This window comes from Empidonax traillii, unplaced genomic scaffold (assembly GCF_003031625.1).
Source record: "Empidonax traillii isolate 1590-97213 ecotype Southwest subspecies unplaced genomic scaffold, ASM303162v1 scaffold474:size1423191, whole genome shotgun sequence".
Lineage (NCBI taxonomy): Eukaryota > Metazoa > Chordata > Aves > Passeriformes > Tyrannidae > Empidonax > Empidonax traillii.
In genome coordinates this window covers 1,267,428-1,273,899 of record NW_020955667.1, presented here as the reverse complement: position 1 = coordinate 1,273,899, position 6,472 = coordinate 1,267,428, and positions in this window count along the sequence as shown.

The following is a 6,472-nucleotide window of genomic DNA, read 5'->3' as shown; positions in this document are numbered from 1 at the left end:
CAACTGTGAAAAGCTGCAGCGAAGGCTACAGATCCAGTGGGAGAGGACTGTGTGCTCCAAGCTAACGGCTTTGTCGAGAGCTTCAGCAACCGCGTATTCATCGCCCCACACCCCAAAGAACCAGCTTTGAGGCCTTCCAGGCTAAGAATAGAGGTCTTGTTGTGTTTGCTGCTCTGCAGCCTGGGTTTTGTCCGGGACTAGAGGCACCAGGGTGTGGAAGCCTGGCTGAACGAGCACTGCAAATGACAGCATCTCTGCCTGCCTGCGAGCAGGGCAGGGCTCTGGGCTCAGCATGGACGGAGGGCACAGAATAAAGGGTGAATTCATCCACAGCCACACAGGACAGCATTAGTGCTGGCCCTCTGCTCACAGAGACGTCCCCCGTGGTGGATGGGGCACCCGCAAGACACGACTCCCTTGTGCACAAACAAAACCCAAGCATCTCTCCAAGCAGGCAGCTGGGGCAGTGCCATGATCGAAATTAGCAGCTCGCCCTGGCTGTGAAGCCTGATGGCTTGGATCCCACTCGGGAACCCCAGTCCCTGCAGGGACAGACAGCTTCCCGCTGGCCCATGACATTTCTTTCCCCTTCCATTCACACACACACATTCTCTGCCCTACTTAAACCAGGTCATGAATCCAGCAATCCCCAGCCTTAGAAATGGAAACCCCAGAGCTGGCCACTCCAGGGTTTTTCAGACATTCCACACTTAAGAGGTCTTTCAGCTCCAGAAATCATCATGTGGCAATGCTGGCACTGGTGGGAAACAGCATGATACTGCTACTTGTCTGGTTTGGAATTTGTGACTTTGGGATGCTGGGGAAGCCTTTTATGGGCTAAACTGGGCTTGCAAATGGCAGCGAAGGCAAACTCACTCCTATGGGGAAACCAAGAAAAAAAAAAAAAAAGGACTGAATTTTGGATGATTCTGTGGCCTCTGGCTCCACTAGTCCCTGATCCTGGTGGCGGTATTCCTGTATTCCTGGACACTTACCTGAAACCAGCAAGGGATGAGACTTCCAGAAAGGATGGTGACCCAGGGATTTGAGTACCTGCAGCAGAGTCCAAGTCGGGGGCAGCACTGAGCAAAGGCATTGACTGCAGACAGCGATACTGGAACTTCTGTGTGTCTGAAGTCCAGCCTAGGAGGTGAGAGAAACCATCACATCATCAGGGACCAACAGACCAAAGGCTACAACAGATATTAGGTGTTGTTTTCAAATAAAAGGGGACAGAAATTAGTCTTTTGAAACATGCAAGGAAAAGCTCTGCAAAACAGATTAATTTCCTGAGGGAAAGCATAGTCTCTGGAGAAGGTCTTTCTTGCTAAAACATCACATAACAGAGAACTCTCTTGGGAAAGGACTCCTCAGATAACCTGTCTCTCTCCTAAAGTAAATGCCCGTGGGAGCAAACTCTTAGCAAAAAGTGTTTCTGGAGGGAAAAAAAAAAAAAAAAGTCTTATAAAACCTGTTATTGATTCTGCATTTACCCTTGCTGCAGCAGCAACACACAGAGTTCAGAGGTGAGCCATCATCTTCCAGTGCTCCTTCCTAATCAGAACTGAGAAGGATATAACAATAACCCTGCTGCTCTCTCATTTCCTCCAGCTGTAGCTCACGGATCACTCAAACCAACCCGCTGTGAGCAGCAACTCTACAAAACGTGTTTTGGAGTCACACTCTGGCTTTGTGGAGCACAACAACAGGGGACATCCCATCTGTTGCTGTTTGTTTAGCCCTTGCATTGCTGAACTAACATCTGAGAACACTGCTAAGCCTCTGTTTAAAGAGCAGTGCACTTGGAGGAGAGACAGGTCTTTACGTTCTGTGGAAGACGGATTGACTTGATTGGCAAAGAACAAGAGGCCTGAGAACCAAGTCATCCCACTCCACTGCCCACTGCTGCAATTAGATGCTCTCATGACACTGGCCACAATCCAGACACTTGGTCAAATGCAATCCAACCCCTTTGACCCTGAGAATTGGCTCCCATGCCCGGAAAGCCACATGCCAGGTCTGACTAAGCACCTGCAGATTAATTCATCTTTCAGATTTCTATCAGTGTAGGCCAGCAAAACCCAGAACCACGCTGTGAGCCAGCAGAAAGTCCCTTATAAATAGCCATGAGTTGGGAAGGTCTGAAAATTCTATAGGAAATTCTCACAGAGGCAGAAGACAGCAACTGAGCACCACTAAGAATCCGCTGCAGAGAGCATCAGAGACCAACCCTTCGGCTCCTGGCAACGCCTACAAGGCCAGAAAAGACTCTGGAATTCTTAGGGAAAGGAAGGCAGAAGAATTCCAATGCCAGGCCATGCAGCTTGTACTATGTGTTAATGCCATACAACTGTATTTATTAGCCAAATTGTGCATATCCTGCTTGCACAAGGACCCCTTATGCATGACTCAAAATGTCCAGATAAGGTGACATACAGAGAGGGGGTTGTATTTCAGGATTTTTCATCACCTGCCTTTGCACAGACACCATTTTCCTGACAGTAGGCAGACAAGATGTTTTCCATAGCTGCATGGACAAGTGAAGCTGTTCCAACCCAGACGATTCTGAGCTCAGACTGCTCAGACTGACTACAAAGGCAAGTCCTAGGAGTCCTGTGGACTTCAGGCAATACCCACAATATGCAAAGGTACTAATGTAAATAGCCTCTCTGCTCTTGATAAATCTAGTATTGGGAACGTGATCGTCCTCTGGGACTGTGAGGTTAAAACTGAGAGAAATATGCAACGAGACCAAGGGGAAAAAAAAAAAAAAAAAGATGGACTTTCACAACTACCTGACTATCAGTATCTGTCCCTCTTGGAAAACATTGACACGTGATAAAGAAGATGGAGTAGTCACATGCAAAACAAACTGTCACAACACATGGGCATAACAGGTCAGCTCAGTGTGGGCCAGGGACTGAGCTTTAGGGCAGAAAGAAGACAAACCGATTTATTCACCCCATCAGCTCCCTCACATCAGTCTCTGCCTTCCCTGCTCACAGAAAGGAGAAAGCAGCTTTTCTGCATCAAATGGGATCATTCAACACCCAAGTCACGAAGCACCAAGCAAACAATGCTGCCCTTGGCCGGACCAGGAGCACAGACTGTGGGGGATTGTGACAGCACACAGGGTCTCCTTGGGAGCACAGCTCCAAACCCCAAAATTAGGTATTCTGGGTGAGAGCCCACTACACTGAACAGAAGGAAGAGACAGCGATGTGTGTTTTGCTGTCTGCATGACAGTTTACACCCCAGTATGGCATTTGCCTTTGCCCAACAGGACAAGTTTGTTTGACTCATGTTTAGTGTGTGACCCAGTGTAAACACCAGCAGCTTCTGCTGTCAGAACAGCCGGTGTCTGCTGCTGACTACAGAGCTGCTTCCCCCTAAATACAGCACCTTGCACTAATCTGATGGCATGGCAAATTCCTGGGTTTTCCAAGACTATTTCTCAGTTTATCAAGGCTTGAAACCCAACCGTATCCTCCCTCCCACTAGCCTGCAGATTCTCCAAACTTGTACTAGTTTGATAATAAATGTAGGAAATTACATTTTCTAGTCACCATCCCAAATTGAACATTCCTGGGACAAGCATCTAAAAATACATACTTAATTTAACTTGTAGCAGCTTTCCAGTACCTAAAGGGGGTTTACAAAAGGCCAGAGAGAGAATTTTCACAAGGGCATGCAGTGATAGGACAAGGGAGAAGGGCATTAAGCTGAAGGAGGGTAGATTTAGATTAGATATTGGTAAGAAATTCTTCCCTGTGAGGGTGGGGAGGCCCTGGCACAGGTTTCCCAGAGAAACTGTGGCTGCCTCATCCCTGGAAGTGTTCAAGGCCAGGTTGGACAGAGGCTTGGAGCAACCTGGTCAAGTAGGAGGTGTCCCTGCCTATGGCAGGGAGTTGGAATGAGATGATTTTTAAGGTCCCTTCCAATCCAAACCATTCCATGGTTCTATGATCATCCAATCATTCCGGATCCAGCTTCATCTTGAGTCTGACATAGTATGACTGTGCCAAAAAGGCTTGATATTTGTCACATACTGCCTCTCCTCTAGCAACAAGGCCTTTTAATCTTGTCATAGGATATTACCTCCTCCAAACAACCACAGGGTTTACCTGTCCAACATCTTCCAAACCTGCGCTTTTGTTTCCGAATCTTTTCCTCCTGCAAATGAAAATTAAACTGATCTGTAATCACCCAGGTCCTCTTTCTTCCTTCTAGAGACAAGTATTGAACGACTTTTACAGCAGTCTGGTTCCCCATCTATCCACCCAAATTTGTCAAAAATCGCCACAAATAATTCTGAAATCACTTCACAGCTAACTTTGTTAAAATTCCTGACACCCAGGCAGCTTGAGAATGCCTGATTTCCCAAGAGCCCTCTTGAATGTAATTTTTTTCCTCTATTCTAAGCAGAGACTTCACTATTTGTCATTATCACCAGCAGTGCTAGTCAGCACTTTTTTCTCTTGAACTTCTGAACAATGACAACCATGAAAAATAAACATTTTGGCCTTCTTGACATTTTTTTCATAGGTCTTTCTGTTCCCATGATTATCCCACATGTACATCAATTATGTGAGGAGGACCAAGGGAAGTGCTGACCTCATTTGTCATGCTTACCAGGACTACTGAAAGGAAGGGTTGTCACAGACAGAACAAGTATTCCTTACCTTAAGGGATCATGATGAAGTAAAATGCATTTTTTTTTTCTGTAGGTTTAGAGAATAAACTGGGCCCATGGTTACAGCAGGAAAACTGTTGTTATTCATTTAACAGTGGCGCTTTGGGTCGCTACCACCAAAACCTCATTCCCAACACTCCAACACTCCAACTATCAAACAATGCATGAAATGGCAATTGGCAACCGGTAAGTGGTGACCAGAGTGCTGTTCAAAAAGATGTGGATAAGCACATGGAGCTGCCGGGGAAGAATCGCCTCCCAAAGCCCCTGCAACAGAGACCACAGGGACTAAGGGAATTGGAGTCATCCACAGTCACAGAGATCAGCATCAGCAATCCTAGCTCCAGGGAGGGAGAAAAAAAACCCCAAAACAAACCTACAGCAGTTCAAAAGCAAAGTCAAGAGAAATGCAAGAGCTGCCAGACAGGTCATAGAGGTACTCGGCTCAGTTAGAAACATCCGACTGTTCACAGCATCATGTTCAAGTCCTGACTGCTGAGAGCAAGGTGAATTAAGCAACTCACCTGCCTGAGCATCCTCACAGTTCATCTGCTTTCATGATGGACACAGCCTTCAGCAGACTTTGGTGAAACTTCTCATCCTCAATTTTCCTTATCCTCCAGGTTTACTAAATAAACTATAAATCAACTTCCACATTAAATGACATTTTCTGCTTATGAATTTGTTGAAATGCCTAAAATTTTCTATAAATATATGCCTGTTCTCCATAATAAGATGTATAGTATCACGGAATTTATATATCAACACACAATGTGCACCTCCAGCTTTTAGTTCCCACTACTGTGAAAAGCTAAGGAACAAAGCAGCAACCTACTTTATGATTTCAAAAGGGAACATTAACCCCTAGGAAAACACACAAAAATCTTCTGTCTGTGCCACTGGATATTTAAAGAACAGCTTCAGTATTTCCTACTGTTGCATAATAGGTTCTGATTATTTTGACACTTTCCAGTATTTTTAAACCTTTTTAAGCAAGAGCCATGGGGAGGCAGCACATATTAACTGCACGTTATTTTATTTCTCTCAGCTAATTCCTGTGCCCTCCAGACCTCCATCACTTACTCCTATTCCCCACTGAAGCTGCAGCAGCTGTTTAGGAGGCCGTGCAGTGTGCTGGATCCAAAAGTCTGGTCCCGGCTGAAATAATGAAGGGCCGCTTACCAGGCACCCCCCAAATGCTTTGATCAGTGCTGCCAGCGAAGCAGTGAGGAGCAGAAAAAAGGGATGGAAATGACCTTGATGTGAAGAAAAAGGCCTGCAGGCTCCCAACTTAAACAGAAGGTTTTTCAGGTAGCATTAATGAAATGATAAACTCGCAGAAATTGCCCTTCAGAAAGCATCATTCCAGCTGAACATCATCCTGACTACAAAGTACTTCTCTGTGTATTAATTCAGTCAGCACAGATACTTAACTGGTGAGTCTACATTTAATACGTGTTTATATTCATTAATATTTATCTCATCTCCCACAAATGAAATTAGTAACAGCATGCCAGATATTTTCTTCGCATGGCTCCTGCAAATGCATTAAACACAGCAAGCCATCTCCAGAGGCAACTGTGGGCAGAGACTGGCCCTGTGTGCTTCTGTGGCAGCTGTGCTAAAATTATGCTCCTCCCATTAAAAGAATCCTTTTTTTTTTTTTACTGGATCTGGCTTTAGTTATACAATATTAACAGTGAAAATAGGAAACGAGAATTCGTGGCTTCATATGCTTTCAGTTTAAATTCTATTTAAGCATTCTTGGGGCTTTTACAA